This window comes from Haliotis asinina, chromosome 14, assembly GCF_037392515.1.
Source record: "Haliotis asinina isolate JCU_RB_2024 chromosome 14, JCU_Hal_asi_v2, whole genome shotgun sequence".
NCBI classification, from domain to species: Eukaryota; Metazoa; Mollusca; class Gastropoda; order Lepetellida; family Haliotidae; genus Haliotis; species Haliotis asinina.
In genome coordinates this window covers 3859479-3879979 of record NC_090293.1, presented here as the reverse complement: position 1 = coordinate 3879979, position 20501 = coordinate 3859479, and the positions used below count along the sequence as shown (strand labels likewise).

At 43.2% G+C, this 20501-nt stretch overlaps 43 non-coding genes across 43 annotated transcripts; all 43 read right to left on the bottom strand.

The window, feature by feature from the left end:
• Positions 1–78: 78 nt before the first annotated feature.
• On the bottom strand, positions 79–188 carry Trnai-uau (transfer RNA isoleucine (anticodon UAU)). The gene is made up of 2 exons: positions 151–188; positions 79–114 (listed from the first exon to the last, which is right to left on the bottom strand). It is a non-coding gene; the product is annotated as a tRNA-Ile (tRNA).
• A 325-nt stretch (positions 189–513) lies between these two features.
• Positions 514–586, bottom strand: Trnat-ugu (transfer RNA threonine (anticodon UGU)). Its single transcript has one exon. It is a non-coding gene; the product is annotated as a tRNA-Thr (tRNA).
• A 610-nt stretch (positions 587–1196) lies between these two features.
• On the bottom strand, positions 1197–1269 carry Trnat-ugu (transfer RNA threonine (anticodon UGU)). Its single transcript has one exon. It is a non-coding gene; the product is annotated as a tRNA-Thr (tRNA).
• Positions 1270–1520: 251 nt separating this feature from the next.
• Trnai-uau (transfer RNA isoleucine (anticodon UAU)) lies at positions 1521–1630 on the bottom strand. The gene is made up of 2 exons: positions 1593–1630; positions 1521–1556 (listed from the first exon to the last, which is right to left on the bottom strand). It is a non-coding gene; the product is annotated as a tRNA-Ile (tRNA).
• A 325-nt stretch (positions 1631–1955) lies between these two features.
• On the bottom strand, positions 1956–2028 carry Trnat-ugu (transfer RNA threonine (anticodon UGU)). The gene has a single exon. It is a non-coding gene; the product is annotated as a tRNA-Thr (tRNA).
• A 610-nt stretch (positions 2029–2638) lies between these two features.
• Trnat-ugu (transfer RNA threonine (anticodon UGU)) lies at positions 2639–2711 on the bottom strand. Its single transcript has one exon. It is a non-coding gene; the product is annotated as a tRNA-Thr (tRNA).
• Positions 2712–2962: 251 nt separating this feature from the next.
• Positions 2963–3072, bottom strand: Trnai-uau (transfer RNA isoleucine (anticodon UAU)). The gene is made up of 2 exons: positions 3035–3072; positions 2963–2998 (listed from the first exon to the last, which is right to left on the bottom strand). It is a non-coding gene; the product is annotated as a tRNA-Ile (tRNA).
• A 325-nt stretch (positions 3073–3397) lies between these two features.
• On the bottom strand, positions 3398–3470 carry Trnat-ugu (transfer RNA threonine (anticodon UGU)). The gene has a single exon. It is a non-coding gene; the product is annotated as a tRNA-Thr (tRNA).
• Positions 3471–4080: 610 nt separating this feature from the next.
• Trnat-ugu (transfer RNA threonine (anticodon UGU)) lies at positions 4081–4153 on the bottom strand. The gene has a single exon. It is a non-coding gene; the product is annotated as a tRNA-Thr (tRNA).
• Positions 4154–4404: 251 nt separating this feature from the next.
• Positions 4405–4514, bottom strand: Trnai-uau (transfer RNA isoleucine (anticodon UAU)). The gene is made up of 2 exons: positions 4477–4514; positions 4405–4440 (listed from the first exon to the last, which is right to left on the bottom strand). It is a non-coding gene; the product is annotated as a tRNA-Ile (tRNA).
• Positions 4515–4839: 325 nt separating this feature from the next.
• Positions 4840–4912, bottom strand: Trnat-ugu (transfer RNA threonine (anticodon UGU)). Its single transcript has one exon. It is a non-coding gene; the product is annotated as a tRNA-Thr (tRNA).
• Positions 4913–5522: 610 nt separating this feature from the next.
• Positions 5523–5595, bottom strand: Trnat-ugu (transfer RNA threonine (anticodon UGU)). Its single transcript has one exon. It is a non-coding gene; the product is annotated as a tRNA-Thr (tRNA).
• A 251-nt stretch (positions 5596–5846) lies between these two features.
• Trnai-uau (transfer RNA isoleucine (anticodon UAU)) lies at positions 5847–5956 on the bottom strand. Its single transcript has 2 exons — positions 5919–5956; positions 5847–5882 (listed from the first exon to the last, which is right to left on the bottom strand). It is a non-coding gene; the product is annotated as a tRNA-Ile (tRNA).
• A 325-nt stretch (positions 5957–6281) lies between these two features.
• Positions 6282–6354, bottom strand: Trnat-ugu (transfer RNA threonine (anticodon UGU)). The gene has a single exon. It is a non-coding gene; the product is annotated as a tRNA-Thr (tRNA).
• A 609-nt stretch (positions 6355–6963) lies between these two features.
• Trnat-ugu (transfer RNA threonine (anticodon UGU)) lies at positions 6964–7036 on the bottom strand. The gene has a single exon. It is a non-coding gene; the product is annotated as a tRNA-Thr (tRNA).
• A 251-nt stretch (positions 7037–7287) lies between these two features.
• Positions 7288–7397, bottom strand: Trnai-uau (transfer RNA isoleucine (anticodon UAU)). Its single transcript has 2 exons — positions 7360–7397; positions 7288–7323 (listed from the first exon to the last, which is right to left on the bottom strand). It is a non-coding gene; the product is annotated as a tRNA-Ile (tRNA).
• A 325-nt stretch (positions 7398–7722) lies between these two features.
• Positions 7723–7795, bottom strand: Trnat-ugu (transfer RNA threonine (anticodon UGU)). The gene has a single exon. It is a non-coding gene; the product is annotated as a tRNA-Thr (tRNA).
• A 611-nt stretch (positions 7796–8406) lies between these two features.
• Positions 8407–8479, bottom strand: Trnat-ugu (transfer RNA threonine (anticodon UGU)). The gene has a single exon. It is a non-coding gene; the product is annotated as a tRNA-Thr (tRNA).
• A 251-nt stretch (positions 8480–8730) lies between these two features.
• Trnai-uau (transfer RNA isoleucine (anticodon UAU)) lies at positions 8731–8840 on the bottom strand. Its single transcript has 2 exons — positions 8803–8840; positions 8731–8766 (listed from the first exon to the last, which is right to left on the bottom strand). It is a non-coding gene; the product is annotated as a tRNA-Ile (tRNA).
• A 325-nt stretch (positions 8841–9165) lies between these two features.
• On the bottom strand, positions 9166–9238 carry Trnat-ugu (transfer RNA threonine (anticodon UGU)). The gene has a single exon. It is a non-coding gene; the product is annotated as a tRNA-Thr (tRNA).
• A 610-nt stretch (positions 9239–9848) lies between these two features.
• Positions 9849–9921, bottom strand: Trnat-ugu (transfer RNA threonine (anticodon UGU)). Its single transcript has one exon. It is a non-coding gene; the product is annotated as a tRNA-Thr (tRNA).
• A 251-nt stretch (positions 9922–10172) lies between these two features.
• Trnai-uau (transfer RNA isoleucine (anticodon UAU)) lies at positions 10173–10282 on the bottom strand. Its single transcript has 2 exons — positions 10245–10282; positions 10173–10208 (listed from the first exon to the last, which is right to left on the bottom strand). It is a non-coding gene; the product is annotated as a tRNA-Ile (tRNA).
• A 325-nt stretch (positions 10283–10607) lies between these two features.
• Positions 10608–10680, bottom strand: Trnat-ugu (transfer RNA threonine (anticodon UGU)). The gene has a single exon. It is a non-coding gene; the product is annotated as a tRNA-Thr (tRNA).
• Positions 10681–11290: 610 nt separating this feature from the next.
• Positions 11291–11363, bottom strand: Trnat-ugu (transfer RNA threonine (anticodon UGU)). The gene has a single exon. It is a non-coding gene; the product is annotated as a tRNA-Thr (tRNA).
• A 251-nt stretch (positions 11364–11614) lies between these two features.
• Trnai-uau (transfer RNA isoleucine (anticodon UAU)) lies at positions 11615–11724 on the bottom strand. The gene is made up of 2 exons: positions 11687–11724; positions 11615–11650 (listed from the first exon to the last, which is right to left on the bottom strand). It is a non-coding gene; the product is annotated as a tRNA-Ile (tRNA).
• A 325-nt stretch (positions 11725–12049) lies between these two features.
• On the bottom strand, positions 12050–12122 carry Trnat-ugu (transfer RNA threonine (anticodon UGU)). Its single transcript has one exon. It is a non-coding gene; the product is annotated as a tRNA-Thr (tRNA).
• A 610-nt stretch (positions 12123–12732) lies between these two features.
• On the bottom strand, positions 12733–12805 carry Trnat-ugu (transfer RNA threonine (anticodon UGU)). Its single transcript has one exon. It is a non-coding gene; the product is annotated as a tRNA-Thr (tRNA).
• Positions 12806–13056: 251 nt separating this feature from the next.
• Positions 13057–13166, bottom strand: Trnai-uau (transfer RNA isoleucine (anticodon UAU)). Its single transcript has 2 exons — positions 13129–13166; positions 13057–13092 (listed from the first exon to the last, which is right to left on the bottom strand). It is a non-coding gene; the product is annotated as a tRNA-Ile (tRNA).
• A 325-nt stretch (positions 13167–13491) lies between these two features.
• Trnat-ugu (transfer RNA threonine (anticodon UGU)) lies at positions 13492–13564 on the bottom strand. The gene has a single exon. It is a non-coding gene; the product is annotated as a tRNA-Thr (tRNA).
• Positions 13565–14174: 610 nt separating this feature from the next.
• On the bottom strand, positions 14175–14247 carry Trnat-ugu (transfer RNA threonine (anticodon UGU)). The gene has a single exon. It is a non-coding gene; the product is annotated as a tRNA-Thr (tRNA).
• Positions 14248–14498: 251 nt separating this feature from the next.
• Trnai-uau (transfer RNA isoleucine (anticodon UAU)) lies at positions 14499–14608 on the bottom strand. The gene is made up of 2 exons: positions 14571–14608; positions 14499–14534 (listed from the first exon to the last, which is right to left on the bottom strand). It is a non-coding gene; the product is annotated as a tRNA-Ile (tRNA).
• Positions 14609–14933: 325 nt separating this feature from the next.
• On the bottom strand, positions 14934–15006 carry Trnat-ugu (transfer RNA threonine (anticodon UGU)). The gene has a single exon. It is a non-coding gene; the product is annotated as a tRNA-Thr (tRNA).
• A 610-nt stretch (positions 15007–15616) lies between these two features.
• On the bottom strand, positions 15617–15689 carry Trnat-ugu (transfer RNA threonine (anticodon UGU)). The gene has a single exon. It is a non-coding gene; the product is annotated as a tRNA-Thr (tRNA).
• A 251-nt stretch (positions 15690–15940) lies between these two features.
• On the bottom strand, positions 15941–16050 carry Trnai-uau (transfer RNA isoleucine (anticodon UAU)). The gene is made up of 2 exons: positions 16013–16050; positions 15941–15976 (listed from the first exon to the last, which is right to left on the bottom strand). It is a non-coding gene; the product is annotated as a tRNA-Ile (tRNA).
• Positions 16051–16375: 325 nt separating this feature from the next.
• On the bottom strand, positions 16376–16448 carry Trnat-ugu (transfer RNA threonine (anticodon UGU)). The gene has a single exon. It is a non-coding gene; the product is annotated as a tRNA-Thr (tRNA).
• Positions 16449–17058: 610 nt separating this feature from the next.
• On the bottom strand, positions 17059–17131 carry Trnat-ugu (transfer RNA threonine (anticodon UGU)). Its single transcript has one exon. It is a non-coding gene; the product is annotated as a tRNA-Thr (tRNA).
• Positions 17132–17382: 251 nt separating this feature from the next.
• Positions 17383–17492, bottom strand: Trnai-uau (transfer RNA isoleucine (anticodon UAU)). Its single transcript has 2 exons — positions 17455–17492; positions 17383–17418 (listed from the first exon to the last, which is right to left on the bottom strand). It is a non-coding gene; the product is annotated as a tRNA-Ile (tRNA).
• A 325-nt stretch (positions 17493–17817) lies between these two features.
• Trnat-ugu (transfer RNA threonine (anticodon UGU)) lies at positions 17818–17890 on the bottom strand. The gene has a single exon. It is a non-coding gene; the product is annotated as a tRNA-Thr (tRNA).
• Positions 17891–18500: 610 nt separating this feature from the next.
• Positions 18501–18573, bottom strand: Trnat-ugu (transfer RNA threonine (anticodon UGU)). Its single transcript has one exon. It is a non-coding gene; the product is annotated as a tRNA-Thr (tRNA).
• Positions 18574–18824: 251 nt separating this feature from the next.
• Positions 18825–18934, bottom strand: Trnai-uau (transfer RNA isoleucine (anticodon UAU)). Its single transcript has 2 exons — positions 18897–18934; positions 18825–18860 (listed from the first exon to the last, which is right to left on the bottom strand). It is a non-coding gene; the product is annotated as a tRNA-Ile (tRNA).
• A 325-nt stretch (positions 18935–19259) lies between these two features.
• On the bottom strand, positions 19260–19332 carry Trnat-ugu (transfer RNA threonine (anticodon UGU)). The gene has a single exon. It is a non-coding gene; the product is annotated as a tRNA-Thr (tRNA).
• A 610-nt stretch (positions 19333–19942) lies between these two features.
• Positions 19943–20015, bottom strand: Trnat-ugu (transfer RNA threonine (anticodon UGU)). Its single transcript has one exon. It is a non-coding gene; the product is annotated as a tRNA-Thr (tRNA).
• A 251-nt stretch (positions 20016–20266) lies between these two features.
• Positions 20267–20376, bottom strand: Trnai-uau (transfer RNA isoleucine (anticodon UAU)). The gene is made up of 2 exons: positions 20339–20376; positions 20267–20302 (listed from the first exon to the last, which is right to left on the bottom strand). It is a non-coding gene; the product is annotated as a tRNA-Ile (tRNA).
• Between the last annotated feature and the right edge of the window lie 125 nt (positions 20377–20501).

Below are 20501 nucleotides of genomic sequence, written 5' to 3'. Positions count from 1 at the left end.
TTACTTCCATGACGCTGGTGGGTGTAATGGGAGTGAGAGTGTTTGAGAAAATGTCAGAAAAATAAAGAAAAGGAAGCATGCCCCGGGTGAGGCTCGAACTCACAACCTCCGCATTCCTCATCCCATGCTGATCATGGGGAAGGTACTGACTATAAGTACGGCGCGCTAACCGATTGTGCCACCGGGGCAGCTGATAAACAGCTGAACATTTTCACTGCAAACTACTCAGCTACTCTTCAAGCAGTCAAATACATTCGGATATGGAAAATTGCCACATGTTGCATATTGAACTGAACAAACATTAAGTAGGTCAATCGCAACTCGGGTATTTCATCTTATTCTCTTCTTTACCTCTCCAAAGGTCCAGAATTTGCTTTCAAGCTGATAATTCTTTCATGTTGATGCAACTGAAACGTTTGCTTGGCGGCCGATTTGCATGTGAGGGGACGTTCACCGTCTGGGTAGCACAATGGCATCCTGACACCTCGGTGATAGAAATCTGTAGAAAAAATGAGCCTCCAGTGAGAATCGAACTCACGACGCCTGCTTTACAAGACCAGTGTTCTATCCACTGAGCTATGAAGGCAGTAGGCCATCAACCGCAACGTATCAATTCCTATTTTCGCTCTTATCTCTTAGACTAAGATCTCTTGCAGTAGAAAAGACAAATAGATTGCAACAGCACAATCAAACAATACCGTTTTTATGGGTGTCTTCTGACAAATATTGAGTGCGAAAGATACATTTTGTTCACTTAAAATATATGAATTGTACAACTTCAGTTGAGTCGAGTAGAGGCATTTAATTATAAAGGCTTGGGTATGGACTTCAGACCCTCAAAGGCACTTGCACTTGGGTAACAAAGGCCACGTTAAACTCACACATGCATTTGTCCCTAATGCCACTGTGGTGAACTCACAGCTGTTTCCAGTCATGTGACGAATAGTTGGCCTCAAAATGCACAAAGGTTTCTTCCGAATGAGGACCAAATTATTGCATGTTTTGAAAGAAACCTATTTGATAGTCCCAAATGATCATCGATGTCCCGACCCCTAGTTTAGGAGACCGGCACCCTTAGAACTGAGTTACCTTAGTTGCTTGCACAAGACTTCACCATGGTGCCTGATGAAGAGGGTTTATTAGCTCAACTGCAAAAAAAAAACCCCAAAATCTTAAAACAGCGACAAAATACATCTAGCCCCCAGTGAGGATCGAACTCACGACCCCTGGTTTACAAGACCAGTGCTCTAACCACTGAGCTATGGAGGCATCTGATAAGTGGGGGCAATTTGCCATGCTTTTAACAGCTGTTGGTCCCGGGGTGGTCGATTGCAGTTACGATCTGTCTGTGTAAACACCATTGGCGTGGGATATTCTAAACTTCACATATTTCAAAATGTGTCAGTTGCCATTTACAAGATGTATTTTCATCTGTCACACACTTACTTCCATGACGCTGGTGGGTGTAATGGGAGTGAGAGTGTTTGAGAAAATGTCAGAAAAATAAAGAAAAGGAAGCATGCCCCGGGTGAGGCTCGAACTCACAACCTCCGCATTCCTCATCCCATGCTGATCATGGGGAAGGTACTGACTATAAGTACGGCGCGCTAACCGATTGTGCCACCGGGGCAGCTGATAAACAGCTGAACATTTTCACTGCAAACTACTCAGCTACTCTTCAAGCAGTCAAATACATTCGGATATGGAAAATTGCCACATGTTGCATATTGAACTGAACAAACATTAAGTAGGTCAATCGCAACTCGGGTATTTCATCTTATTCTCTTCTTTACCTCTCCAAAGGTCCAGAATTTGCTTTCAAGCTGATAATTCTTTCATGTTGATGCAACTGAAACGTTTGCTTGGCGGCCGATTTGCATGTGAGGGGACGTTCACCGTCTGGGTAGCACAATGGCATCCTGACACCTCGGTGATAGAAATCTGTAGAAGAAATGAGCCTCCAGTGAGAATCGAACTCACGACGCCTGCTTTACAAGACCAGTGTTCTATCCACTGAGCTATGAAGGCAGTAGGCCATCAACCGCAACGTATCAATTCCTATTTTCGCTCTTATCTCTTAGACTAAGATCTCTTGCAGTAGAAAAGACAAATAGATTGCAACAGCACAATCAAACAATACCGTTTTTATGGGTGTCTTCTGACAAATATTGAGTGCGAAAGATACATTTTGTTCACTTAAAATATATGAATTGTACAACTTCAGTTGAGTCGAGTAGAGGCATTTAATTATAAAGGCTTGGGTATGGACTTCAGACCCTCAAAGGCACTTGCACTTGGGTAACAAAGGCCACGTTAAACTCACACATGCATTTGTCCCTAATGCCACTGTGGTGAACTCACAGCTGTTTCCAGTCATGTGACGAATAGTTGGCCTCAAAATGCACAAAGGTTTCTTCCGAATGAGGACCAAATTATTGCATGTTTTGAAAGAAACCTATTTGATAGTCCCAAATGATCATCGATGTCCCGACCCCTAGTTTAGGAGACCGGCACCCTTAGAACTGAGTTACCTTAGTTGCTTGCACAAGACTTCACCATGGTGCCTGATGAAGAGGGTTTATTAGCTCAACTGCAAAAAAAAAACCCCAAAATCTTGAAACAGCGACAAAATACATCTAGCCCCCAGTGAGGATCGAACTCACGACCCCTGGTTTACAAGACCAGTGCTCTAACCACTGAGCTATGGAGGCATCTGATAAGTGGGGGCAATTTGCCATGCTTTTAACAGCTGTTGGTCCCGGGGTGGTCGATTGCAGTTACGATCTGTCTGTGTAAACACCATTGGCGTGGGATATTCTAAACTTCACATATTTCAAAATGTGTCAGTTGCCATTTACAAGATGTATTTTCATCTGTCACACACTTACTTCCATGACGCTGGTGGGTGTAATGGGAGTGAGAGTGTTTGAGAAAATGTCAGAAAAATAAAGAAAAGGAAGCATGCCCCGGGTGAGGCTCGAACTCACAACCTCCGCATTCCTCATCCCATGCTGATCATGGGGAAGGTACTGACTATAAGTACGGCGCGCTAACCGATTGTGCCACCGGGGCAGCTGATAAACAGCTGAACATTTTCACTGCAAACTACTCAGCTACTCTTCAAGCAGTCAAATACATTCGGATATGGAAAATTGCCACATGTTGCATATTGAACTGAACAAACATTAAGTAGGTCAATCGCAACTCGGGTATTTCATCTTATTCTCTTCTTTACCTCTCCAAAGGTCCAGAATTTGCTTTCAAGCTGATAATTCTTTCATGTTGATGCAACTGAAACGTTTGCTTGGCGGCCGATTTGCATGTGAGGGGACGTTCACCGTCTGGGTAGCACAATGGCATCCTGACACCTCGGTGATAGAAATCTGTAGAAAAAATGAGCCTCCAGTGAGAATCGAACTCACGACGCCTGCTTTACAAGACCAGTGTTCTATCCACTGAGCTATGAAGGCAGTAGGCCATCAACCACAACGTATCAATTCCTATTTTCGCTCTTATCTCTTAGACTAAGATCTCTTGCAGTAGAAAAGACAAATAGATTGCAACAGCACAATCAAACAATACCGTTTTTATGGGTGTCTTCTGACAAATATTGAGTGCGAAAGATACATTTTGTTCACTTAAAATATATGAATTGTACAACTTCAGTTGAGTCGAGTAGAGGCATTTAATTATAAAGGCTTGGGTATGGACTTCAGACCCTCAAAGGCACTTGCACTTGGGTAACAAAGGCCACGTTAAACTCACACATGCATTTGTCCCTAATGCCACTGTGGTGAACTCACAGCTGTTTCCAGTCATGTGACGAATAGTTGGCCTCAAAATGCACAAAGGTTTCTTCCGAATGAGGACCAAATTATTGCATGTTTTGAAAGAAACCTATTTGATAGTCCCAAATGATCATCGATGTCCCGACCCCTAGTTTAGGAGACCGGCACCCTTAGAACTGAGTTACCTTAGTTGCTTGCACAAGACTTCACCATGGTGCCTGATGAAGAGGGTTTATTAGCTCAACTGCAAAAAAAACCCCCCAAAATCTTAAAACAGCGACAAAATACATTTAGCCCCCAGTGAGGATCGAACTCACGACCCCTGGTTTACAAGACCAGTGCTCTAACCACTGAGCTATGGAGGCATCTGATAAGTGGGGGCAATTTGCCATGCTTTTAACAGCTGTTGGTCCCGGGGTGGTCGATTGCAGTTACGATCTGTCTGTGTAAACACCATTGGCGTGGGATATTCTAAACTTCACATATTTCAAAATGTGTCAGTTGCCATTTACAAGATGTATTTTCATCTGTCACACACTTACTTCCATGACGCTGGTGGGTGTAATGGGAGTGAGAGTGTTTGAGAAAATGTCAGAAAATTTAAGAAAAGGAAGTATGCCCCGGGTGAGACTCGAACTCACAACCTCCGCATTCCTCATCCCATGCTGATCATGGGGAAGGTACTGACTATAAGTACGGCGCGCTAACCGATTGTGCCACCGGGGCAGCTGATAAACAGCTGAACATTTTCACTGCAAACTACTCAGCTACTCTTCAAGCAGTCAAATACATTCGGATATGGAAAATTGCCACATGTTGCATATTGAACTGAACAAACATTAAGTAGGTCAATCGCAACTCGGGTATTTCATCTTATTCTCTTCTTTACCTCTCCAAAGGTCCAGAATTTGCTTTCAAGCTGATAATTCTTTCATGTTGATGCAACTGAAACGTTTGCTTGGCGGCCGATTTGCATGTGAGGGGACGTTCACCGTCTGGGTAGCACAATGGCATCCTGACACCTCGGTGATAGAAATCTGTAGAAGAAATGAGCCTCCAGTGAGAATCGAACTCACGACGCCTGCTTTACAAGACCAGTGTTCTATCCACTGAGCTATGAAGGCAGTAGGCCATCAACCGCAACGTATCAATTCCTATTTTCGCTCTTATCTCTTAGACTAAGATCTCTTGCAGTAGAAAAGACAAATAGATTGCAACAGCACAATCAAACAATACCGTTTTTATGGGTGTCTTCTGACAAATATTGAGTGCGAAAGATACATTTTGTTCACTTAAAATATATGAATTGTACAACTTCAGTTGAGTCGAGTAGAGGCATTTAATTATAAAGGCTTGGGTATGGACTTCAGACCCTCAAAGGCACTTGCACTTGGGTAACAAAGGCCACGTTAAACTCACACATGCATTTGTCCCTAATGCCACTGTGGTGAACTCACAGCTGTTTCCAGTCATGTGACGAATAGTTGGCCTCAAAATGCACAAAGGTTTCTTCCGAATGAGGACCAAATTATTGCATGTTTTGAAAGAAACCTATTTGATAGTCCCAAATGATCATCGATGTCCCGACCCCTAGTTTAGGAGACCGGCACCCTTAGAACTGAGTTACCTTAGTTGCTTGCACAAGACTTCACCATGGTGCCTGATGAAGAGGGTTTATTAGCTCAACTGCAAAAAAAACCACCCAAAATCTTAAAACAGCGACAAAATACATCTAGCCCCCAGTGAGGATCTAACTCACGACCCCTGGTTTACAAGACCAGTGCTCTAACCACTGAGCTATGGAGGCATCTGATAAGTGGGGGCAATTTGCCATGCTTTTAACAGCTGTTGGTCCCGGGGTGGTCGATTGCAGTTACGATCTGTCTGTGTAAACACCATTGGCGTGGGATATTCTAAACTTCACATATTTCAAAATGTGTCAGTTGCCATTTACAAGATGTATTTTCATCTGTCACACACTTACTTCCATGACGCTGGTGGGTGTAATGGGAGTGAGAGTGTTTGAGAAAATGTCAGAAAAATATAGAAAAGCAAGCATGCCCCGGGTGAGGCTCGAACTCACAACCTCCGCATTCCTCATCCCATGCTGATCATGGGGAAGGTACTGACTATAAGTACGGCGCGCTAACCGATTGTGCCACCGGGGCAGCTGATAAACAGCTGAACATTTTCACTGCAAACTACTCAGCTACTCTTCAAGCAGTCAAATACATTCGGATATGGAAAATTGCCACATGTTGCATATTGAACTGAACAAACATTAAGTAGGTCAATCGCAACTCGGGTATTTCATCTTATTCTCTTCTTTACCTCTCCAAAGGTGCAGAATTTGCTTTCAAGCTGATAATTCTTTCATGTTGATGCAACTGAAACGTTTGCTTGGCGGCCGATTTGCATGTGAGGGGACGTTCACCGTCTGGGTAGCACAATGGCATCCTGACACCTCGCTGATAGAAATCTGTAGAAAAAATGAGCCTCCAGTGAGAATCGAACTCACGACGCCTGCTTTACAAGACCAGTGTTCTATCCACTGAGCTATGAAGGCAGTAGGCCATCAACCGCAACGTATCAATTCCTATTTTCGCTCTTATCTCTTAGACTAAGATCTCTTGCAGTAGAAAAGACAAATAGATTGCAACAGCACAATCAAACAATACCGTTTTTATGGGTGTCTTCTGACAAATATTGAGTGCGAAAGATACATTTTGTTCACTTAAAATATATGAATTGTACAACTTCAGTTGAGTCGAGTAGAGGCATTTAATTATAAAGGCTTGGGTATGGACTTCAGACCCTCAAAGGCACTTGCACTTGGGTAACAAAGGCCACGTTAAACTCACACATGCATTTGTCCCTAATGCCACTGTGGTGAACTCACAGCTGTTTCCAGTCATGTGACGAATAGTTGGCCTCAAAATGCACAAAGGTTTCTTCCGAATGAGGACCAAATTATTGCATGTTTTGAAAGAAACCTATTTGATAGTCCCAAATGATCATCGATGTCCCGACCCCTAGTTTAGGAGACCGGCACCCTTAGAACTGAGTTACCTTAGTTGCTTGCACAAGACTTCACCATGGTGCCTGATGAAGAGGGTTTATTAGCTCAACTGCAAAAAAACCCCCCAAAATCTTGAAACAGCGACAAAATACATCTAGCCCCCAGTGAGGATCGAACTCACGACCCCTGGTTTACAAGACCAGTGCTCTAACCACTGAGCTATGGAGGCATCTGATAAGTGGGGGCAATGTGCCATGCTTTTAACAGCTGTTGGTCCCGGGGTGGTCGATTGCAGTTACGATCTGTCTGTGTAAACACCATTGGCGTGGGATATTCTAAACTTCACATATTTCAAAATGTGTCAGTTGCCATTTACAAGATGTATTTTCATCTGTCACACACTTACTTCCATGACGCTGGTGGGTGTAATGGGAGTGAGAGTGTTTGAGAAAATGTCAGAAAAATAAAGAAAAGCAAGCATGCCCCGGGTGAGGCTCGAACTCACAACCTCCGCATTCCTCATCCCATGCTGATCATGGGGAAGGTACTGACTATAAGTACGGCGCGCTAACCGATTGTGCCACCGGGGCAGCTGATAAACAGCTGAACATTTTCACTGCAAACTACTCAGCTACTCTTCAAGCAGTCAAATACATTCGGATATGGAAAATTGCCACATGTTGCATATTGAACTGAACAAACATTAAGTAGGTCAATCGCAACTCGGGTATTTCATCTTATTCTCTTCTTTACCTCTCCAAAGGTCCAGAATTTGCTTTCAAGCTGATAATTCTTTCATGTTGATGCAACTGAAACGTTTGCTTGGCGGCCGATTTGCATGTGAGGGGACGTTCACCGTCTGGGTAGCACAATGGCATCCTGACACCTCGGTGATAGAAATCTGTAGAAAAAATGAGCCTCCAGTGAGAATCGAACTCACGACGCCTGCTTTACAAGACCAGTGTTCTATCCACTGAGCTATGAAGGCAGTAGGCCATCAACCGCAACGTATCAATTCCTATTTTCGCTCTTATCTCTTAGACTAAGATCTCTTGCAGTAGAAAAGACAAATAGATTGCAACAGCACAATCAAACAATACCGTTTTTATGGGTGTCTTCTGACAAATATTGAGTGCGAAAGATACATTTTGTTCACTTAAAATATATGAATTGTACAACTTCAGTTGAGTCGAGTAGAGGCATTTAATTATAAAGGCTTGGGTATGGACTTCAGACCCTCAAAGGCACTTGCACTTGGGTAACAAAGGCCACGTTAAACTCACACATGCATTTGTCCCTAATGCCACTGTGGTGAACTCACAGCTGTTTCCAGTCATGTGACGAATAGTTGGCCTCAAAATGCACAAAGGTTTCTTCCGAATGAGGACCAAATTATTGCATGTTTTGAAAGAAACCTATTTGATAGTCCCAAATGATCATCGATGTCCCGACCCCTAGTTTAGGAGACCGGCACCCTTAGAACTGAGTTACCTTAGTTGCTTGCACAAGACTTCACCATGGTGCCTGATGAAGAGGGTTTATTAGCTCAACTGCAAAAAAAAAACACCCAAAATCTTAAAAAAGCGACAAAATACATCTAGCCCCCAGTGAGGATCGAACTCACGACCCCTGGTTTACAAGACCAGTGCTCTAACCACTGAGCTATGGAGGCATCTGATAAGTGGGGGCAATGTGCCATGCTTTTAACAGCTGTTGGTCCCGGGGTGGTCGATTGCAGTTACGATCTGTCTGTGTAAACACCATTGGCGTGGGATATTCTAAACTTCACATATTTCAAAATGTGTCAGTTGCCATTTACAAGATGTATTTTCATCTGTCACACACTTACTTCCATGACGCTGGTGGGTGTAATGGGAGTGAGAGTGTTTGAGAAAATGTCAGAAAAATAAAGAAAAGGAAGCATGCCCCGGGTGAGGCTCGAACTCACAACCTCCGCATTCCTCATCCCATGCTGATCATGGGGAAGGTACTGACTATAAGTACGGCGCGCTAACCGATTGTGCCACCGGGGCAGCTGATAAACAGCTGAACATTTTCACTGCAAACTACTCAGCTACTCTTCAAGCAGTCAAATACATTCGGATATGGAAAATTGCCACATGTTGCATATTGAACTGAACAAACATTAAGTAGGTCAATCGCAACTCGGGTATTTCATCTTATTCTCTTCTTTACCTCTCCAAAGGTGCAGAATTTGCTTTCAAGCTGATAATTCTTTCATGTTGATGCAACTGAAACGTTTGCTTGGCGGCCGATTTGCATGTGAGGGGACGTTCACCGTCTGGGTAGCACAATGGCATCCTGACACCTCGGTGATAGAAATCTGTAGAAAAAATGAGCCTCCAGTGAGAATCGAACTCACGACGCCTGCTTTACAAGACCAGTGTTCTATCCACTGAGCTATGAAGGCAGTAGGCCATCAACCGCAACGTATCAATTCCTATTTTCGCTCTTATCTCTTAGACTAAGATCTCTTGCAGTAGAAAAGACAAATAGATTGCAACAGCACAATCAAACAATACCGTTTTTATGGGTGTCTTCTGACAAATATTGAGTGCGAAAGATACATTTTGTTCACTTAAAATATATGAATTGTACAACTTCAGTTGAGTCGAGTAGAGGCATTTAATTATAAAGGCTTGGGTATGGACTTCAGACCCTCAAAGGCACTTGCACTTGGGTAACAAAGGCCACGTTAAACTCACACATGCATTTGTCCCTAATGCCACTGTGGTGAACTCACAGCTGTTTCCAGTCATGTGACGAATAGTTGGCCTCAAAATGCACAAAGGTTTCTTCCGAATGAGGACCAAATTATTGCATGTTTTGAAAGAAACCTATTTGATAGTCCCAAATGATCATCGATGTCCCGACCCCTAGTTTAGGAGACCGGCACCCTTAGAACTGAGTTACCTTAGTTGCTTGCACAAGACTTCACCATGGTGCCTGATGAAGAGGGTTTATCAGCTCAACTGCAAAAAAAAAAACCCAAAATCTTAAAACAGCGACAAAATACATCTAGCCACCAGTGAAGATCGAACTCACGACCCCTGGTTTACAAGACCAGTGCTCTAACCACTGAGCTATGGAGGCATCTGATAAGTGGGGGCAATTTGCCATGCTTTTAACAGCTGTTGGTCCCGGGGTGGTCGATTGCAGTTACGATCTGTCTGTGTAAACACCATTGGCGTGGGATATTCTAAACTTCACATATTTCAAAATGTGTCAGTTGCCATTTACAAGATGTATTTTCATCTGTCACACACTTACTTCCATGACGCTGGTGGGTGTAATGGGAGTGAGAGTGTTTGAGAAAATGTCAGAAAAATAAAGAAAAGGAAGCTTGCCCCGGGTGAGGCTCGAACTCACAACCTCCGCATTCCTCATCCCATGCTGATCATGGGGAAGGTACTGACTATAAGTACGGCGCGCTAACCGATTGTGCCACCGGGGCAGCTGATAAACAGCTGAACATTTTCACTGCAAACTACTCAGCTACTCTTCAAGCAGTCAAATACATTCGGATATGGAAAATTGCCACATGTTGCATATTGAACTGAACAAACATTAAGTAGGTCAATCGCAACTCGGGTATTTCATCTTATTCTCTTCTTTACCTCTCCAAAGGTCCAGAATTTGCTTTCAAGCTGATAATTCTTTCATGTTGATGCAACTGAAACGTTTGCTTGGCGGCCGATTTGCATGTGAGGGGACGTTCACCGTCTGGGTAGCACAATGGCATCCTGACACCTCGGTGATAGAAATCTGTAGAAAAAATGAGCCTCCAGTGAGAATCGAACTCACGACGCCTGCTTTACAAGACCAGTGTTCTATCCACTGAGCTATGAAGGCAGTAGGCCATCAACCGCAACGTATCAATTCCTATTTTCGCTCTTATCTCTTAGACTAAGATCTCTTGCAGTAGAAAAGACAAATAGATTGCAACAGCACAATCAAACAATACCGTTTTTATGGGTGTCTTCTGACAAATATTGAGTGCGAAAGATACATTTTGTTCACTTAAAATATATGAATTGTACAACTTCAGTTGAGTCGAGTAGAGGCATTTAATTATAAAGGCTTGGGTATGGACTTCAGACCCTCAAAGGCACTTGCACTTGGGTAACAAAGGCCACGTTAAACTCACACATGCATTTGTCCCTAATGCCACTGTGGTGAACTCACAGCTGTTTCCAGTCATGTGACGAATAGTTGGCCTCAAAATGCACAAAGGTTTCTTCCGAATGAGGACCAAATTATTGCATGTTTTGAAAGAAACCTATTTGATAGTCCCAAATGATCATCGATGTCCCGACCCCTAGTTTAGGAGACCGGCACCCTTAGAACTGAGTTACCTTAGTTGCTTGCACAAGACTTCACCATGGTGCCTGATGAAGAGGGTTTATTAGCTCAACTGCAAAAAAAAACACCCAAAATCTTAAAACAGCGACAAAATACATCTAGCCCCCAGTGAGGATCTAACTCACGACCCCTGGTTTACAAGACCAGTGCTCTAACCACTGAGCTATGGAGGCATCTGATAAGTGGGGGCAATTTGCCATGCTTTTAACAGCTGTTGGTCCCGGGGTGGTCGATTGCAGTTACGATCTGTCTGTGTAAACACCATTGGCGTGGGATATTCTAAACTTCACATATTTCAAAATGTGTCAGTTGCCATTTACAAGATGTATTTTCATCTGTCACACACTTACTTCCATGACGCTGGTGGGTGTAATGGGAGTGAGAGTGTTTGAGAAAATGTCAGAAAATTTAAGAAAAGGAAGTATGCCCCGGGTGAGACTCGAACTCACAACCTCCGCATTCCTCATCCCATGCTGATCATGTGGAAGGTACTGACTATAAGTACGGCGCGCTAACCGATTGTGCCACCGGGACAGCTGATAAACAGCTGAACATTTTCACTGCAAACTACTCAGCTACTCTTCAAGCAGTCAAATACATTCGGATATGGAAAATTGCCACATGTTCCATATTGAACTGAACAAACATTAAGTAGGTCAATCGCAACTCGGGTATTTCATCTTATTCTCTTCTTTACCTCTCCAAAGGTGCAGAATTTGCTTTCAAGCTGATAATTGTTTCATGTTGATGCAACTGAAACGTTTGCTTGGCGGCCGATTTGCATGTGAGGGGACGTTCACCGTCTGGGTAGCACAATGGCATCCTGACACCTCGCTGATAGAAATCTGTAGAAAAAATGAGCCTCCAGTGAGAATCGAACTCACGACGCCTGCTTTACAAGACCAGTGTTCTATCCACTGAGCTATGAAGGCAGTAGGCCATCAACCGCAACGTATCAATTCCTATTTTCGCTCTTATCTCTTAGACTAAGATCTCTTGCAGTAGAAAAGACAAATAGATTGCAACAGCACAATCAAACAATACCGTTTTTATGGGTGTCTTCTGACAAATATTGAGTGCGAAAGATACATTTTGTTCACTTAAAATATATGAATTGTACAACTTCAGTTGAGTCGAGTAGAGGCATTTAATTATAAAGGCTTGGGTATGGACTTCAGACCCTCAAAGGCACTTGCACTTGGGTAACAAAGGCCACGTTAAACTCACACATGCATTTGTCCCTAATGCCACTGTGGTGAACTCACAGCTGTTTCCAGTCATGTGACGAATAGTTGGCCTCAAAATGCACAAAGGTTTCTTCCGAATGAGGACCAAATTATTGCATGTTTTGAAAGAAACCTATTTGATAGTCCCAAATGATCATCGATGTCCCGACCCCTAGTTTAGGAGACCGGCACCCTTAGAACTGAGTTACCTTAGTTGCTTGCACAAGACTTCACCATGGTGCCTGATGAAGAGGGTTTATTAGCTCAACTGCAAAAAAAAACCCCCAAAATCTTAAAACAGCGACAAAATACATCTAGCCCCCAGTGAGGATCTAACTCACGACCCCTGGTTTACAAGACCAGTGCTCTAACCACTGAGCTATGGAGGCATCTGATAAGTGGGGGCAATTTGCCATGCTTTTAACAGCTGTTGGTCCCGGGGTGGTCGATTGCAGTTACGATCTGTCTGTGTAAACACCATTGGCGTGGGATATTCTAAACTTCACATATTTCAAAATGTGTCAGTTGCCATTTACAAGATGTATTTTCATCTGTCACACACTTACTTCCATGACGCTGGTGGGTGTAATGGGAGTGAGAGTGTTTGAGAAAATGTCAGAAAATTTAAGAAAAGGAAGTATGCCCCGGGTGAGACTCGAACTCACAACCTCCGCATTCCTCATCCCATGCTGATCATGGGGAAGGTACTGACTATAAGTACGGCGCGCTAACCGATTGTGCCACCGGGACAGCTGATAAACAGCTGAACATTTTCACTGCAAACTACTCAGCTACTCTTCAAGCAGTCAAATACATTCGGATATGGAAAATTGCCACATGTTCCATATTGAACTGAACAAACATTAAGTAGGTCAATCGCAACTCGGGTATTTCATCTTATTCTCTTCTTTACCTCTCCAAAGGTGCAGAATTTGCTTTCAAGCTGATAATTGTTTCATGTTGATGCAACTGAAACGTTTGCTTGGCGGCCAATTTGCATGTGAGGGGACGTTCACCGTCTGGGTAGCACAATGGCATCCTGACACCTCGCTGATAGAAATCTGTAGAAAAAATGAGCCTCCAGTGAGAATCGAACTCACGACGCCTGCTTTACAAGACCAGTGTTCTATCCACTGAGCTATGAAGGCAGTAGGCCATCAACCGCAACGTATCAATTCCTATTTTCGCTCTTATCTCTTAGACTAAGATCTCTTGCAGTAGAAAAGACAAATAGATTGCAACAGCACAATCAAACAATACCGTTTTTATGGGTGTCTTCTGACAAATATTGAGTGCGAAAGATACATTTTGTTCACTTAAAATATATGAATTGTACAACTTCAGTTGAGTCGAGTAGAGGCATTTAATTATAAAGGCTTGGGTATGGACTTCAGACCCTCAAAGGCACTTGCACTTGGGTAACAAAGGCCACGTTAAACTCACACATGCATTTGTCCCTAATGCCACTGTGGTGAACTCACAGCTGTTTCCAGTCATGTGACGAATAGTTGGCCTCAAAATGCACAAAGGTTTCTTCCGAATGAGGACCAAATTATTGCATGTTTTGAAAGAAACCTATTTGATAGTCCCAAATGATCATCGATGTCCCGACCCCTAGTTTAGGAGACCGGCACCCTTAGAACTGAGTTACCTTAGTTGCTTGCACAAGACTTCACCATGGTGCCTGATGAAGAGGGTTTATCAGCTCAACTGCAAAAAAAAAAACCCAAAATCTTAAAACAGCGACAAAATACATCTAGCCACCAGTGAAGATCGAACTCACGACCCCTGGTTTACAAGACCAGTGCTCTAACCACTGAGCTATGGAGGCATCTGATAAGTGGTGGCAATTTGCCATGCTTTTAACAGCTGTTGGTCCCGGGGTGGTCGATTGCAGTTACGATCTGTCTGTGTAAACACCATTGGCGTGGGATATTCTAAACTTCACATATTTCAAAATGTGTCAGTTGCCATTTACAAGATGTATTTTCATCTGTCACACACTTACTTCCATGACGCTGGTGGGTGTAATGGGAGTGAGAGTGTTTGAGAAAATGTCAGAAAAATAAAGAAAAGGAAGCTTGCCCCGGGTGAGGCTCGAACTCACAACCTCCGCATTCCTCATCCCATGCTGATCATGGGGAAGGTACTGACTATAAGTACGGCGCGCTAACCGATTGTGCCACCGGGGCAGCTGATAAACAGCTGAACATTTTCACTGCAAACTACTCAGCTACTCTTCAAGCAGTCAAATACATTCGGATATGGAAAATTGCCACATGTTGCATATTGAACTGAACAAACATTAAGTAGGTCAATCGCAACTCGGGTATTTCATCTTATTCTCTTCTTTACCTCTCCAAAGGTCCAGAATTTGCTTTCAAGCTGATAATTCTTTCATGTTGATGCAACTGAAACGTTTGCTTGGCGGCCGATTTGCATGTGAGGGGACGTTCACCGTCTGGGTAGCACAATGGCATCCTGACACCTCGGTGATAGAAATCTGTAGAAAAAATGAGCCTCCAGTGAGAATCGAACTCACGACGCCTGCTTTACAAGACCAGTGTTCTATCCACTGAGCTATGAAGGCAGTAGGCCATCAACCGCAACGTATCAATTCCTATTTTCGCTCTTATCTCTTAGACTAAGATCTCTTGCAGTAGAAAAGACAAATAGATTGCAACAGCACAATCAAACAATACCGTTTTTATGGGTGTCTTCTGACAAATATTGAGTGCGAAAGATACATTTTGTTCACTTAAAATATATGAATTGTACAACTTCAGTTGAGTCGAGTAGAGGCATTTAATTATAAAGGCTTGGGTATGGACTTCAGACCCTCAAAGGCACTTGCACTTGGGTAACAAAGGCCACGTTAAACTCACACATGCATTTGTCCCTAATGCCACTGTGGTGAACTCACAGCTGTTTCCAGTCATGTGACGAATAGTTGGCCTCAAAATGCACAAAGGTTTCTTCCGAATGAGGACCAAATTATTGCATGTTTTGAAAGAAACCTATTTGATAGTCCCAAATGATCATCGATGTCCCGACCCCTAGTTTAGGAGACCGGCACCCTTAGAACTGAGTTACCTTAGTTGCTTGCACAAGACTTCACCATGGTGCCTGATGAAGAGGGTTTATTAGCTCAACTGCAAAAAAAAACACCCAAAATCTTAAAACAGCGACAAAATACATCTAGCCCCCAGTGAGGATCTAACTCACGACCCCTGGTTTACAAGACCAGTGCTCTAACCACTGAGCTATGGAGGCATCTGATAAGTGGGGGCAATTTGCCATGCTTTTAACAGCTGTTGGTCCCGGGGTGGTCGATTGCAGTTACGATCTGTCTGTGTAAACACCATTGGCGTGGGATATTCTAAACTTCACATATTTCAAAATGTGTCAGTTGCCATTTACAAGATGTATTTTCATCTGTCACACACTTACTTCCATGACGCTGGTGGGTGTAATGGGAGTGAGAGTGTTTGAGAAAATGTCAGAAAATTTAAGAAAAGGAAGTATGCCCCGGGTGAGACTCGAACTCACAACCTCCGCATTCCTCATCCCATGCTGATCATGTGGAAGGTACTGACTATAAGTACGGCGCGCTAACCGATTGTGCCACCGGGACAGCTGATAAACAGCTGAACATTTTCACTGCAAACTACTCAGCTACTCTTCAAGCAGTCAAATACATTCGGATATGGAAAATTGCCACATGTTCCATATTGAACTGAACAAACATTAAGTAGGTCAATCGCAACTCGGGTATTTCATCTTATTCTCTTCTTTACCTCTCCAAAGGTGCAGAATTTGCTTTCAAGCTGATAATTGTTTCATGTTGATGCAACTGAAACGTTTGCTTGGCGGCCGATTTGCATGTGAGGGGACGTTCACCGTCTGGGTAGCACAATGGCATCCTGACACCTCGCTGATAGAAATCTGTAGAAAAAATGAGCCTCCAGTGAGAATCGAACTCACGACGCCTGCTTTACAAGACCAGTGTTCTATCCACTGAGCTATGAAGGCAGTAGGCCATCAACCGCAACGTATCAATTCCTATTTTCGCTCTTATCTCTTAGACTAAGATCTCTTGCAGTAGAAAAGACAAATAGATTGCAACAGCACAATCAAACAATACCGTTTTTATGGGTGTCTTCTGACAAATATTGAGTGCGAAAGATACATTTTGTTCACTTAAAATATATGAATTGTACAACTTCAGTTGAGTCGAGTAGAGGCATTTAATTATAAAGGCTTGGGTATGGACTTCAGACCCTCAAAGGCACTTGCACTTGGGTAACAAAGGCCACGTTAAACTCACACATGCATTTGTCCCTAATGCCACTGTGGTGAACTCACAGCTGTTTCCAGTCATGTGACGAATAGTTGGCCTCAAAATGCACAAAGGTTTCTTCCGAATGAGGACCAAATTATTGCATGTTTTGAAAGAAACCTATTTGATAGTCCCAAATGATCATCGATGTCCCGACCCCTAGTTTAGGAGACCGGCACCCTTAGAACTGAGTTACCTTAGTTGCTTGCACAAGACTTCACCATGGTGCCTGATGAAGAGGGTTTATTAGCTCAACTGCAAAAAAAAACACCCAAAATCTTAAAACAGCGACAAAATACATCTAGCCCCCAGTGAGGATCTAACTCACGACCCCTGGTTTACAAGACCAGTGCTCTAACCACTGAGCTATGGAGGCATCTGATAAGTGGGGGCAATTTGCCATGCTTTTAACAGCTGTTGGTCCCGGGGTGGTCGATTGCAGTTACGATCTGTCTGTGTAAACACCATTGGCGTGGGATATTCTAAACTTCACATATTTCAAAATGTGTCAGTTGCCATTTACAAGATGTATTTTCATCTGTCACACACTTACTTCCATGACGCTGGTGGGTGTAATGGGAGTGAGAGTGTTTGAGAAAATGTCAGAAAATTTAAGAAAAGGAAGTATGCCCCGGGTGAGACTCGAACTCACAACCTCCGCATTCCTCATCCCATGCTGATCATGGGGAAGGTACTGACTATAAGTACGGCGCGCTAACCGATTGTGCCACCGGGACAGCTGATAAACAGCTGAACATTTTCACTGCAAACTACTCAGCTACTCTTCAAGCAGTCAAATACATTCGGATATGGAAAATTGCCACATGTTCCATATTGAACTGAACAAACATTAAGTAGGTCAATCGCAACTCGGGTATTTCATCTTATTCTCTTCTTTACCTCTCCAAAGGTCCAGAATTTGCTTTCAAGCTGATAATTGTTTCATGTTGATGCAACTGAAACGTTTGCTTGGCGGCCAATTTGCATGTGAGGGGACGTTCACCGTCTGGGTAGCACAATGGCATCCTGACACCTCGCTGATAGAAATCTGTAGAAAAAATGAGCCTCCAGTGAGAATCGAACTCACGACGCCTGCTTTACAAGACCAGTGTTCTATCCACTGAGCTATGAAGGCAGTAGGCCATCAACCGCAACGTATCAATTCCTATTTTCGCTCTTATCTCTTAGACTAAGATCTCTTGCAGTAGAAAAGACAAATAGATTGCAACAGCACAATCAAACAATACCGTTTTTATGGGTGTCTTCTGACAAATATTGAGTGCGAAAGATACATTTTGTTCACTTAAAATATATGAATTGTACAACTTCAGTTGAGTCGAGTAGAGGCATTTAATTATAAAGGCTTGGGTATGGACTTCAGACCCTCAAAGGCACTTGCACTTGGGTAACAAAGGCCACGTTAAACTCACACATGCATTTGTCCCTAATGCCACTGTGGTGAACTCACAGCTGTTTCCAGTCATGTGACGAATAGTTGGCCTCAAAATGCACAAAGGTTTCTTCCGAATGAGGACCAAATTATTGCATGTTTTGAAAGAAACCTATTTGATAGTCCCAAATGATCATCGATGTCCCGACCCCTAGTTTAGGAGACCGGCACCCTTAGAACTGAGTTACCTTAGTTGCTTGCACAAGACTTCACCATGGTGCCTGATGAAGAGGGTTTATTAGCTCAACTGCAAAAAAAAACACCCAAAATCTTAAAACAGCGACAAAATACATCTAACCCCCAGTGAACATCGAACTCACGACCCCTGGTTTACAAGACCAGTGCTCTAACCACTGAGCTATGGAGGCATCTGATAAGTGGGGCCAATTTGCCATGCTTTTAACAGCTGTTGGTCCCGGGGTGGTCGATTGCAGTTACGATCTGTCTGTGTAAACACCATTGGCGTGGGATATTCTAAACTTCACATATTTCAAAATGTGTCAGTTGCCATTTACAAGATGTATTTTCATCTGTCACACACTTACTTCCATGACGCTGGTGGGTGTAATGGGAGTGAGAGTGTTTGAGAAAATGTCAGAAAAATATAGAAAAGCAAGCATGCCCCGGGTGAGGTTCGAACTCACAACCTCCGCATTCCTCATCCCATGATGATCATGGGGAAGTTACTGACTATAAGTACGGCGCGCTAACCGATTGTGCCACCGGGGCAGCTGATAAACAGCTGAACATTTTCACTGCAAACTACTCAGCTAGTCTTCAAGCAGTCAAATACATTCGGATATGGAAAATTGCCACATGTTGCATATTGAACTGAACAAACATTAAGTAGGTCAATCGCAACTCGGGTATTTCATCTTATTCTCTTCTTTACCTCTCCAAAGGTGCAGAATTTGCTTTCAAGCTAATAATTCTTTCATGTTGATGCAACTGAAACGTTTGCTTGGCGGCCGATTTGCATGTGAGGGGACGTTCACCGTCTGGGTAGCACAATGGCATCCTGACACCTCGGTGATAGAAATCTGTAGAAAAAATGAGCCTCCAGTGAGAATCGAACTCACGACGCCTGCTTTACAAGACCAGTGTTCTATCCACTGAGCTATGAAGGCAGTAGGCCATCAACCGCAACGTATCAATTCCTATTTTCGCTCTTATCTCTTAGACTAAGATCTCTTGCAGTAGAAAACTTAAATAGATTGCAACAGCACAATCAAACAATACCGTTTTTATGGGTGTCTTCTGACAAATATTGAGTGCGAAAGATACATTTTGTTCACTTAAAATATATGAATTGTACAACTTCAGTTGAGTCGAGTAGAGGCATTTAATTATAAAGGCTTGGGTATGGACTTCAGACCCTCAAAGGCACTTGCACTTGGGTAACAAAGGCCACGTTAAACTCACACATGCATTTGTCCCTAATGCCACTGTGGTGAACTCACAGCTGTTTCCAGTCATGTGACGAATAGTTGGCCTCAAAATGCACAAAGGTTTCTTCCGAATGAGGACCAAATTATTGCATGTTTTGAAAGAAACCTATTTGATAGTCCCAAATGATCATCGATGTCCCGACCCCTAGTTTAGGAGACCGGCACCCTTAGAACTGAGTTACCTTAGTTGCTTGCACAAGACTTCACCATGGTGCCTGATGAAGAGGGTTTATCAGCTCAACTGCAAAAAAAAAAACCCAAAATCTTAAAACAGCGACAAAATACATCTAGCCACCAGTGAAGATCGAACTCACGACCCCTGGTTTACAAGACCAGTGCTCTAACCACTGAGCTATGGAGGCATCTGATAAGTGGGGGCAATTTGCCATGCTTTTAACAGCTGTTGGTCCCGGGGTGGTCGATTGCAGTTACGATCTGTCTGTGTAAACACCATTGGCGTGGGATATTCTAAACTTCACATATTTCAAAATGTGTCAGTTGCCATTTACAAGATGTATTTTCATCTGTCACACACTTACTTCCATGACGCTGGTGGGTGTAATGGGAGTGAGAGTGTTTGAGAAAATGTCAGAAAAATAAAGAAAAGCAAGCTTGCCCCGGGTGAGGCTCGAACTCACAACCTCCGCATTCCTCATCCCATGCTGATCATGGGGAAGGTACTGACTATAAGTACGGCGCGCTAACCGATTGTGCCACCGGGGCAGCTGATAAACAGCTGAACATTTTCACTGCAAACTACTCAGCTACTCTTCAAGCAGTCAAATACATTCGGATATGGAAAATTGCCACATGTTGCATATTGAACTGAACAAACATTAAGTAGGTCA